Source organism: Halyomorpha halys, unplaced genomic scaffold, assembly GCF_000696795.3.
Source record: "Halyomorpha halys isolate HHAL.00 unplaced genomic scaffold, Hhal_1.1 Scaffold52.1, whole genome shotgun sequence".
In the NCBI taxonomy this organism is placed as follows: Eukaryota; Metazoa; Arthropoda; class Insecta; order Hemiptera; family Pentatomidae; genus Halyomorpha; species Halyomorpha halys.
Window position 1 is genome coordinate 631,895 of NW_027104988.1, and position 13,637 is coordinate 645,531.

At 31.2% G+C, this 13,637-nt stretch overlaps 1 protein-coding gene across 2 annotated transcripts in view; it reads right to left on the bottom strand.

Annotated features, from left to right (window-relative positions):
• The window catches only part of Evi5 (ecotropic viral integration site 5), a 265,049-nt gene extending 251,612 nt beyond the window's left edge, over window positions 1–13,437 (bottom strand). For both annotated transcript variants that reach the window (XM_067047082.1, XM_067047083.1), the window contains exons 1-2: window positions 13,218–13,437; window positions 13,027–13,054 (exon numbers count right to left, since the gene is read on the bottom strand). The gene's annotated coding sequence lies outside the window, so the exon portion shown is untranslated. The remainder of the gene's footprint in view (window positions 1–13,026; window positions 13,055–13,217) is intronic.
• Between the last annotated feature and the right edge of the window lie 200 nt (window positions 13,438–13,637).

Sequence of the window (13,637 nt, forward strand, 5' to 3'; positions counted from 1 at the left end):
GATAAAATAATATATACAATATTTACACAATCGACCTGAGGATTCCTGAGCCCACTTTATCACCCACGTGTGAGGGGTAGAGCAGAGCTCAAGAGATCCCAGCGCATCACTCTCGCCGCATACTGGTAATGAGCCAGTGGAGGGTAAAAGCATAAAAAAAAAAAAAAAAAAAAAAAAAAAAACGGAACAAAATCATGATCCATACAATGGAAGATTGCCAGTCTCTACGAAACAAATGTGACATCCATAAAACTATGGTTTCCATCCCCTAAAAAAACATTTTTCGAAAATGTCTGAAATCTATCAGCGAGCTAATACACACTACTTTCTGACATTTAACGTTTAATTTTGAACCTATTGCCTGAATACATACCGAAATGACAAGATACATAAAACTGTTTTTATGTTTTAATATGTTGAAGTGAAAAAAAAAAATCCATTTAGAATATTATCACTATTCTATATTTCTTGCACCAAGTTTCGGATGCATATTCGTATTCATGCACTAATATATACTTCATTTTATCAATTAAAACTAATCCTTTTTGAAATATTTTCGTATATTATTTGAATAATGTTATGTAGTAAATTTTAAATCATATAATCATTTATATATATAATCATGATTCATAAAATGAAGAATGTCAGTCCCTACTAAACAAACGTGAGATCTATATAAAATCATAGTTTCCATCCCTTAAAAATCTGTTTTTAGAAAATGATAAACCCATTTTTAAATCTTGCTTGGACATAAACCAAATTAAGATAGAAAGGTTAATAAAATCAGTATTCAACATTGGTGAATTGTCTAAAACAAAAGCGTATTGACGAGCATTTGTGATGAAATTTAAACTTTAAACTAAATATCAAAATTAAGACAAAAAAATAATTAATACCTATACCCAATATTTGAAAATTATTAAGTTGTTTGTAACGATATCCCATCATGTGCAAAATTCATAATTTCGGTGTGTGAAAACACAGCTTTTGAAGAGACCAACCACCAAAAAAGAAAATAACAAAGACATCTTTCCATACGGGAGATATGTCGAAAATTAAATCTAAAGTGTATAGCAGTGCACTTTCTCGATTTTCCGCTATCGATTTCACGCCTGCAATCGACATAGTTTGCCAGCCAGGCCGAGTGTGACGTAGCGAGGACCAAGGCACCCATTGTATCCCAGCCGGTCATTGCACTTCCCTCGCTTCCCACAAACGACTGTTTCTGAACGCCAGGGTAAACAGGAAAGGTGTTTTCTTTTCCTCCTCCCTAGTTTCTTCGGGGTACAAGAGTTGATAATTGAAGATTATCATGTAACTCAAGTTAAAAGACCGTTTTGTAATTGAAGTGATAGGTCAATACTTATTTTCTAATCCGTAAAGAATTGAACGAACCAAAAAACGAGCTGTAAAAATGTCATAAATGAGCAAAATCAATCTGCTAAAACTCAGAATGATTAAAGTTGTATATAAAAAACAAAAATCGACTTTAATGCGTAATATGGAATATAAATATGTACATAGGAATTTGCTTATTAAAACTTATGTTTGCTTAATCAACTTTGTTTCAATCAAAATAAACTCGCTAAATACTTACCACGATTGAATATGGAAGATTAAAATTTAAAAAAGCCTCAAATTTTGAGGCTGAAATAAATCTCGAGTGAGTGAACCCTCTACAAAAATTCACTAATTTTTTATGTGTCCTTATTTTTAGAATCAAAAAGAACAGTATTCTAAACAGAGAAGAGCTCAACTCACTTTTTTACAGTTTAAACCCCATGAGGAGAAAATAGCTTAAACACCGAACTGGATGGAATACGGAATGCTTTCGAAAGCAAACGAATGCGACCGAAACTTAAGATCTCACAACACACCCTTCCCAACTGGGATACAGTTGTATTCCCAGTAATATTCAATGTACCCATTGAATGGCACTATCTTCTTATGTTATTGATATGTATGCAATAAATATATAGTTTGTATCAATGCATCAATAATGGGGAATATAAGAATATATATATAATAACTTTAAGGATCCAGTAGCAAGTACAAATAATACAGGTTACATTCAAGATAATGGATGAAACCTGGTTATATTGGAAACAAATAAAATAAGTTTTTAAAATTTTTTAATGTGCTGAAAATTTAAAAACTCATATATAAAAATAAAATTAATATTAAAAACAATAAAATAACAAAAATACAAAGAAATAAGATACTCATTATGTTATCATATTACAAATTTTAATAATGTTTAACAAGACCAGCTATCAGTCTACATCAACTCTTGCTAACTAGTAGTTTATTCATTGAGGGTTTTTTAGTCCTGAAGCATTGTGGTTCAAATAAGTTAGTACTTAGATTGCATGAATCCGTTTGTAAAAGATAACAAATATAAAATATCAAAAGATACACGGTAATAGAAACTCTTTGTAACAAACTTTCGAATTTGTTATTGATATCACCAGATCCATTTAAAATAAATATGAATTGTACTAAATAGTGCTCAGCTTTTTTTTTTCCAAGGCTTCCCCAAATAAAGGATATATTCGAGTTTATATAACAGAGGTTTTAAACTAAGTGGATTTCGTTATTGGTGGTGGTAATGATACACATAAGTATTGAGAGAACATAAAAAAAAATTCATTTTTGGCAATTTTTTTTTCTTTGGATAATATAAAATAGGAACAAAAGAACGTAATAAAAAATAAATAATAAATGATAAGAGAGTTTCATTTGAAAGAATACTCCAATATCATTGCAATTTTTTTTTTTTTAAATCAACCAAATAATGTTCTCAAACCGATTTAACCAACAATAAATTCATTGGCTTCCATCGTAAGAACGATCAAAACCTGAAGGTAAAAAAAAAAATAAAATCACCTCCTAGTTTTTTTCCGTAGAAAATATATATTTTCCATAAATTATAAAAAATAAAAAGCACCAATTATCTACATCATAAATCTAAAGCATTAGTTTTCTGACATTATTTAGTTGATCGTGCGGTGGATCACTCACAAATTTGTAAATTTAAACAATTATTCCAAAGTTAAAACTTAAAAATAAATAGAAATGCAATTTCGTACAGAAACTTCTCAAAACATGCTAATTCGTGCAGTAACTCCAAAGCTTGCAATATAAAACTTGTATCAATAGAACACCCTTTATGGCCACAACATGAAGCTGTGAAACATGAGATCAAATTGCACGAAAATTCGGTCTCTACTAATAGTCTATTCATTGATCTTCTGTTATGTTTTATCGGCTAATTTGGTACTTTATCCGACCTGATCATCTTTACTACCATTATTCATTACTATGTAATACTTGATAATTAGCTACGTGTACAATGACCTGATCGACCTACAAGCTGTTTCCTTAAAAGATCTTAGAGAATTAACTAGATAGAATAACGGGCATTGCAATCTTCAATTAGGTTTTATTATAACTAAAAATTTAAACAGGCATGTATAGAATAAGAATCAAATGTAAAAAAAAAAAAAGGGCAATATGTTTCAAGCAGAACAATTATTCTTTCTGAAAATCATGTTTTCCATCTGATTGTCAAAGAAGTAATAGGAAGCTAAGATATTATAGAATTTTTATACAACGTAAAAATAAAATTTAAAAAAATGGTATTAACTACAAATATTTAACTAACTAAAGCAGTTTTTAAATCGACTTTAAAATATTCAAACACTAAATAACTTGAAAAAGTATTAACTGGAGGCTACATAACAAGTTATAAGCAATAAACCCCACAGCCTGAGAAAACCTCTTACATAAACTATTTTTAGTCACGGTCTATAAAACTAGTCCACCAGTATCGAGTGATTTCATTTCATTAGGAAGCATTGCATTATGTACAACTCAAAAATGTAAATCTGTGCATGAATATTTACAAAAAAGTCAAGAAGTAATGACATAAAGTGGTTCATAACCATAATATTCGATCGAATATAGAATTATTTAGAGATAAATAATAGAAGGATTTGCTGTATAAGAGGTGGAAAAAAAAATAAATAAAAAAGGAAATTAAAATCTGAATACAAATTAAATCTCCTTACACTCGCTCCCCTTATAGGAGGCAAACTATGAAAATTTCATAATTCATAATTAAATAAAAATTGATTCCTTAATTTTGCCTTCATATTAGCAAACTATTTTCTTTCAAAAATATAACATCCAGACGATGTAATACAAGTTTCATTATTGATTGGAGAAGTTTGTCGGGGGGTGCGGTCAGCAAAGAACAACATAAATAAACAAAACCATATTTATTTATTTTATGCCGACGTTTCAGTTGCAGGCCTACCTTCTACGCCATAACCCCTGATGAAGACCTGAAACTCAGGTCGAAACTTCGGCATAAAATAAATAAATATGGTTTTGTTTATTTATGTTGTTCTTTGCTGACCGCACCCCCGACAAACTTCTCCAATCTAAATTAACTTAATTGAACATGTCAATTTATTGCAAATATGTTTTCAATCAAATTCAAAACTTGATCAGAAAGTAAATTTAACTAACATTTAAAAAAAAAAAATGAAATAAAGAATGTTTATTTATGTTGTTCTTTGCTGACCGCACCCCCCGACAAACTTCTCCAATCATTAATCTACGGTCAACTATCTACACCTCATTAATTTCATTATAGTTGGATTGTTCATTGCTCATTGCGCTACCTCAGTGTCACTCAGCTCAGTGACCATACAACTTTAAATAACATACATATAGGTTAATACCTATTATGTAAAGTAATCTTTACAAAGAACATAAGCAATAACAATTGTAATAACCAAGTAGTGTGGCAGATCCATGTCTTGAATAATATGAGAACTAACCATCGGAGCTACTGGTACTGGCACTGGTATTTGGTGGAGGGAACAAGTCCGGCAAGTGGGTGGTCCTTTTTGCCAACCCCTGACGGCTACCTAGGCTAGGTTGCCATCGCGTACTAACCAAGGTGGGAGTGTCAAGATTCATTCTTCGGGACCACCGAAAAATGAATGTTTAACTGCCCCAGGTGGGAATCGAACCCACAACGTTCCGAACCGAGCTCACTGGGTCCAGCGCCCCAACCCGCATGGCCATCACGTCCCTCAACGGAGCCCAAAAGGGTATTTTAAGATAGGTAGTGGGATCTGATGTGTGCAGGGGAATATTGTGACGCCTACTCTACTAGTGATTAACAGATGTTTGGCAAAGAGGAGTAGGGAACTTATATTTCTCCATTCAACGAATTAGGAATGGGTGTGACATATTGTCGTAGGCTCGGCAGCAGCCCATTGAGATGAAGGCTGTGGCTCTGTTCTTCTGGATGGTGAACGCCTGCCGCTTGACTAAGTGGTATTCGCAGGCTACGTCTCTTAGGAACCAAGTCTGCTACGGTGGGATGATCTCGCTGCAGTGCAACATGAGATGATGATAAATCAGCCACTCAAATACTTTGCTCGGGGGTTGATAGGGCAATAGTGCTCAGTTGAGTAACCTTTCTTCCCCGGCTTGAGTAGCGGCACAACGATCGCTTGATTCCAGGCAGTGGGAATGTAATGATTCCGCAGGCACGAGTTGAAGATGTTCAACAAGAAGGCCTTACTCTTCCTGAGGCAAATCATATCATTTTTATTTTGTTTATAAATTTGATTTGTCGTTTTAAAATAAAATCTACGGAAGGATGTTTAAAATAAGCGTGTCACGAAAATACTTTTTGCGCATGGTGAAGCGAAATTATTGGATGGATTTAAAAAAAAAAAATTAATACTGAGCCATTTAAATACTATATCCTTAATTTCTATCCAAATTAAGGCCAAATCAGGAGAGCCGTTTTAGGTTTATATTGTAAAATATAATGTTACATCTACATTGAAACTAACTTCTTACGAACTAGGAAAAACTTAGCTGAAGGCTGAGGACATCATCTCTTAGGCCTAGTAACTATTCAAATAATCATCTACCCTTTGGCCAAAATATATACATAAAAAGAAGTATAGGAAGGGGATGGTAAACTGGAGATTTTGTCCAATCGAATTTTATGTGGGCAAGAGGTGGTGGAAAAAGAGAATTGATCTAATTGGACACTCTAAAATTAGGAATAGGGGATTGTAAGAAAGTCCAATAACACGCAGATTCAATGGTAGGATAGCGGGGTTAACCAATGATTTCTGGGTCCAGAAGGAAGTGTGGTTTCGAAATTGAGATATAATGATCTATAGTGAGATAATATAATGGATGTAGTGAGATGTTGGTTTTGTGGGAACATTGCCCTGTCAACATCTGTTAAACATAAAGTTGTATGAGAGATGTCAGTGTCAGGATGAATGGAATTTTTGGTGCAGCCTGATGCTATTAATTTCAGTAGTGTAAAGTAGAACTATATGATTTGACAAAGACACAGGTGACTTCTTTTGATCCCGAAGCGGTCAGTTAGGTCATTCTTAATGAATCATATGTTGAGAGGAATAACTACATAGTTTATAACAATAGCCGTTGAAGGCTGTTTATAATAATAGTTGTCAAATACTATTAATAACAACAGCGTTTCTTAACTCGCGAAAGTAGATAACGAATGCTGATAACATCTATATGCTATTCCATACAATATAGTATATATTAGTCGAAATTTACAAATATCATTCATTGTATTGTGAAATAAGAGTCATAAATTGCAAGAACATTAGTGATTGCGAAAACCTACCATCCATTGCTACTTCTTAAGGCTTGTAACTAGTATTGTAAATGGCGATGAGAGTCAATGCACCATGTAGACAATTTCGGCCACCCGTTAATCAATAATCCTATAAGCAGTATTGTGAGAGTCGTAAGGTCATTACTACTACGTAATCATGACCAAGGAGGAACTAGCTTGCCTTTTAGTCTGTCATAGGAGGCAGTGCGATTCGTACCTTAATTTGCTTTAGCCAAAGAACTCCAGGAAATTAAATCATTTATTTTTTTTTTTACCACATTAAAGACAATTTCCGTATCCACTAGCTATTTTTATTAAGAATAATGTCGTTAAACTTTTTTTTTTTGTTTGCATCATTCTGGACTGGGAACAGACATTGGATATGTTCTAATCCAATACGATATAATGTGTATTCATTACTTTGAGAAGTAGTATTCCGTCGAGACCAGTTTTGGGCCATAACCTGGCCCCCAAAACTGATTCGTAATTATGCGAATTCAGTCCCAACCTCAATTGAAAAGGATCCGTCAGTGGCTTATTGAACACCAAATCGAGCGTACAAAGTGGAAGGTGGCAGCTATGATACAAATAATATGATAGAAATAATATAATAATACATACTAGGCCACATTATACCCTTAAGCGGTCTGGAAGGAATAATACGTTTTATTCTAATTCTTATAATAAATTAAAACACAAAATGAAGATAGGTCTGGTTCATCATACACCATTTCAGCAATTATTAAAAAATACGAAAAATTCATATAGTAGTAAGAAATGTCACTTTTTGAAAGTACCTTCAAAACAAAAGGTCAACAGAATATAACAAACACGCCAACTAGAATGAATCTACTATGCTTGGATTTATGTCCCGACCTAATTTCACAAGACATAATTTTTACTATATGCAATAAAAGTTTCCACCATGTGGCACCCGCTACAAGGGAATCCTGTACTTTATAATTTATAGCTTCATATACTTCAGTAACTTCGTCTCCTGCACTCAATATGAAAATGCCTAACAATTATTAGGTTGTGAGGGGCAACACCCTTCAGTCTAATTAACAATTACATTTTATTTGTTTTTATATTTGTAATTTTCAGTGTGATATATGTTATAATATTGAATAATATTGTTGTTTAATGTAATGTAATATGTGGTTATATCGATTGGTAATATTGGAGATTACCAGAACCTTCCCATGCAAGGTGGAGTAAGCAAGTTTATCATAAGTTGATTGTTTTGTGTAAATGTATTGTTAATAGAAAAAATTAATAACTGTTAGTGAATGTGTATTTACTTACCATCATAAATTCATTACAGTTGTTTCTGTTTTTTTTTCTAATTTTTTAAAAAATTATAATACATACACTTACATAGAGGAAAACGTTTAAACTGATTGCTCAACATATATTAATTATTAATATACATCAAATATTATTAAAAAGGTGAAATATTAATATAATCCATGGTGGGAAACTTATCCCTGTTTCTGGACCATATCGTACACTCAAAAAAAAAAAAAATTAAATTACCCATGTCTAAAATTTCAATATATACGCTCAACGCTTATGACTGCACTTAGGATTATTTATTTAAACTCTTGCCGTTCAGCGGGACAGAAAAAAGTGTAAACTTTATAAAAGGTATATAGTTCGAATTCGTCTATGAGGACGTTCTCGTGGGCTAGCTTTTCCTTGAGGCAGTAACATACACGACCGCTTCGAGTACAATGAGAAGTAGCGGTCTTCCTCCTAAACGTGTTGCTAAGGGCCTCAAATGCAGTACAAGTCATTAGGACGTGCTCGGCAGTTTCACGTTGCAGTAGGGTGTAGAGACTTGACATCCTTGCCAAAGAAATGCAGTTTTGGACTGATTGCTTTCTAATCCAGGAATATTTATTTTACCTCTGTTTGGAGACTAGACGGAGGGAAAATATTTTCGCAAAGCTGTGAGATTTCAGTACCAGACTGGGTTCGTGCACCTACACATTGTCACTGGATTTTTAAGGCTCCAAACACCATCAAGCCCTGTAAATTATTTCAAAACCTTATTCTTTGGTAGTTATCACCTCACTTGAACTAATTCCCTCCCTCCTCTCTTAAGAGGCTGAGGGAGGGAGGGAGGAAGGGAGGGAGAGAGAGAGAGAGAGAGAGAGAGAGAGCATTACTTCTTCTTTTCTTGTCAAGGACCATGTTTCACACCAAAACATAACCAACCACCACTGGCCTTAGGATGGTTTTATAGATGACCACTTTCATTCTTTTAGAGAAAGTTCCAAACTTCAATACTCTATGTAGTGAGAAATAACATCTATTTTCTGGTGCTATCCCTGGCCTCTATCTCGCTCTCGACTTTGTTGTCATCTGTGATCATGCTTCCCAGATACTTTAACTGGTTTACAGAACTGAAACTCTGATCTTTGGAAGTTAATTTACTATTTACTTCCTTATCCCATCTTGATCTTTCCATGTACACAGTCTTATTTTCATTAAACTTGAGGCTTAGTTTAGCTGCTGCTTCTTTAAATTCCTAGATAATTTTGTTTGGGTTCTGGCAGAAATTACATCATCTGCATATTATTATTATTACATTGAGGGTCGGGAATATCTTCCTTACTTCGACCCAATTGGATCTTTTGTGAGTTACTCCTCTTTCCACTAGATATCCAATATGAATATAGGACATTATTGCCTTTAGAGCAGCCTGGCTGTCTGATATATATATCTTTTTTCCTTTGGAATTGTTTTTAAATCATCCGCATATACTAGATGTTGAGACAGCCAATTGTAGATGGTTCCTTCTGCAATAGTTCTAAATAAACGAATAGCTACTTCCAGTGTTATAGTGAAGAAAAAAAAGAAGAGAAGCCAAAGGATCATCCATCTCAAGCCATTCTCAACAGAAAAATCCTTAGATAGTGAATTTTCAAGCTTAACTCGACAGGTATTATTCATTAGCACCATTTTTGCCAGCCTGACTAGTTTTTTGGTATGCCTACCTTTATTAAAAGCTTCCAAAAGTCCTATTCTGTCAACATTGTCATATGATTGTTAGAAGTCCACACATATCATATGTATGTCTATGTTTAATTCCTTGTCTATGATTATAGTTACCTTGTTTTATATTTGATCACCTCCACATTACTGAGGAAGAAAATTGTCATAAAATAAAGTACCAAACCCATAAATAAAAAAAAAGCATAGAGTTAAAAAGTGATGTTTTGGAGGTTGGGTATAGTGTAATGAATTTTAGGTCTCAATAATAAACTGTGTAATCATCATACAAAAATCAACTAAGCACTAGAAAAATTAAAGTTCTACAAATCTTAACAAAATGTTACTACAAAATTTCAGGTGAAAATCAAGTGGAAGTTCAAAAAATGAAGTATTAAGTACTTCATTATCTTTTTCATGGAATAAAAAATTAATTTCAATGGAATTGATACGAACTCACCACATTTCTTCAATAATTTGATGGTTGTTTTACTTATTTTCATGTGATTTTCTTAAAAAACAAGAATGGTATTCCAGACATCAATGTTAATTTCTTAAAAAAAAAAAAAAACTTACCAGAGGTACCTTAGGTGGTGAGTACTTCCTCAAATTTGCCCTATTATTGAAAATATTAGGAAAACTGATCTCTAAACAGTGTAAAGTAATTATGAATATACTAACCTTTTTGAATAATGTTTTACTACTATTTAATGTAAGTACTCAAATTTCCTAATTTTATAGGTTTCCAAATTACATAAATAACACCCCCTCCATTAAGATTGCCTGAATATAGGTTTACCACCATGATGTTAATTGAAGTCTTTAGTCAGTTATATATAACATTCCATAATGTTATGTTCCATTTTCTACAATTATCTATTAATGAAGATATTCTTTAGATTATACAGCTAAAAAAAAGGTAAAAGGCTACAAATATCAAACTAAATTCCTATCATACCTATAAATATCAAACTACATAACACTCTTACTGCAAATGAGAAATAATTTTTAATTTCTAAAAAACCTAAAGTTAATTTTTTACAAAATATACCATTTAAATGAAGATAATCTGCTCATATTATAACTTAAAAGTTATATATACAATTGTAAGAACTTTTCAAAAACCATAGAGTAAAAACTTATTTACCAGTTAGAATTTTTTAAATCAAAACAACCTAATAACATTCATAATAATCAGAACATAATTAAAAACCTATTTAGTACTGAAGAAGAGTTACTAATAATTTAAGAGTAGCAACTATTAAAGTAACTAACAGAAGAATTGCCCAAACTTTGTTAATTTAAAACGTCTACAATTATTCTCTTTGAAACATATCAATGTTATATTTTTAGTAAAAGGAAATTTTACTCTTAGAAGAAATATTTAAGCAAAATTGTACAATTAATCAGTAAGTAAGAGCTCCATATTTAGACCTTGTGCTCATCTAACACAAATATTAGCATTACGTGTCCGTCTCATATAGATGTTAAAAACCGGAGATTTGTAAAAACACACATAATGATAACAATTTCTCAAAACAAAGATCATTTCATTAATTTAAAGGAGACAAGTATTCTGATAAATCTGAAACATTATTTTCTTACTTTTTTTCTCTCATAAATTCTGTTTAGCTAGCCTAATTTGACTAACAAATTGGTTCCATTAATTACAATATTTTAAATAAACTTTCAATTTTTTATAGTTAAGTAATGTCTATAAATTAAACTTAAGATGAGATAAAGAGAATAAATAATTTCTTCAAAACATCAATGATTCTCCTTACTAACAAGTCCATTAAAATTATATGACTAAAATAAATTTTTCACGAGAACAAAGAAGAAACAATATTAAGAATGGATTTTAAGAAGTTTGTTAGGGAGTGGGGAAGTTGTGGTCAGTGAGGAAACCTCTGATAAGTGAAAATAATTTTTTTATCTATATCAATATTGTAGCTTTTTGATTTTTTGTTTATACCAATTTCAGCATTTCAAGTATACAGGGTGATTTTCCAACAGGTCATCAAACTATTCTAACCAGAGAGAAAAGGACAGGTTCCATGAGACTGCGAAGAAATTAAAGCCAATACGTCTAGGCTAGATACAAATCTAATCTCAAAATTACTAAGGAGGCAGATTAACATCTCAGCCAACTCATTTCAACCCATGTTGTAGACCATTATGAAAGCCTAAAATAAATTTTACATATTTGTGTTTTCTTTATTAACCACACTTACACATCCCTCCTCAATCATGATCAACTTCTTTAAATTCATTTAGGACTTCTACAACCATAATAGGAATCCAAAAAATGGATGGATATTGTTTTATAAATTAGATGAGATTATAGTAGCAAAATTAGTGGATGGTATATTGAGCAGATGGAAGAGGAAAAAGATTTTTGAATAAACAAATAACTATTAGTTTCTAAAGCAAACCTTAAAAATATACGTAACCTATAAAAATAGATGTAATGGATCAAATTTAATAGCTCACATAAACACATGCAAACATTTTCAAGAGATTTTAATATTACAATAATGAAATCTAAAGTAACTTGAGTTGCAGGCCTACCTTCTACGCCATAACCCCTGATGAAGACCTGAAACTCAGGTCGAAACGTCGGCATGAAATAAATAAATATGGTTTTGTTTATTTATGTTGTTCTTTGCTGACCGCACCCCCGACAAACTTCTCCAATCTAAATTAACTTAATTGAACATGTCAATTTATAGCAAATATGTTTTCAATCAAATTCAAAACTTGATCAGAAAGTAAATTTAACTAACATTTCAAAAAAAATGAAATAAAGAAAATAAAACATTAAATAGACATGAAAAAAAAATCATTGATAAACTTATAATTAAAATTTTTCCATAAGATAAAATTCAAAACTATAAAATGAACAAAACATAATGAAAAAAATTTAAATTTCAGTGATAACATTTAAATTGAATCTAACATTTGTTTCAAGCAATAAACTTTTGTAGATAGAAATAAAGAAAAAAAAATTTGTATTTGATTTTTCTATAATATATGAACTTTTTCTTAAAAACAATTCTTACAAGGCACCTTATAAAATTTCTTTTATTACCTTATTCGTAAACGTAAAAAGAAGCCTTCTTTAAATATTAATTTGATTATTTTAATCATTAATTTAATTACTATAATTATTAAAAAATCTTGAATCATTAATCAATAATATTAAAGCAAAAGTGAAATTAATTAATCAAAACATTGGTGCTAAAAGAGGAAAATTGGTGCTGTTCATAATTACATGTATATTTCAATAATTAATCATGCATAAAAATCTGGGGAGCATGGAATACAAGAAAGAGTACCTCGCTCAAAGAATAGACCATATGGGATCTGAAAAAAAAATACAGACATAAATGTTATTTATTTTCTAATCAATATAGTCAAATACATATTTAAACTAACCCATCAAAATGAAATGACAACCAATTAATCGTGAAAGATCACTTAAGCTAAGAAACTATAGTATACAGAATATGGATTTATAACTTCTTACCCATATTTCAAAATATTTTATTTTATATAATTCATTCAGCAACTGAAAGCCGCGAAATTTTGCAAGAATAATTAAATTACTATAGACTATGTCAAACTATTTTTAGTTAGAAGAATATACTGAAGATGAAGAAGTTAGCTTCTTATCCATAATTAATTTTATATGATTCAGCTAACCACTAAAACCCGCGAAATTACAAAAGAATAAATAAATTCTGTTAATTGACAACTCAAATTTACAAGAAAACCTTTATGAAACCTTTCGCAACGGTAAACTTGAAATGGATCAAAATCAAGTATAATAGATAATTAGAAAATTCAGTTAATAATGAATAAGATTTAACAAATAATTTTTAAAAAAATACCAATCGAATCTACAATGGCATATTATGTTATATCAAAATGACATATAACTAACTAT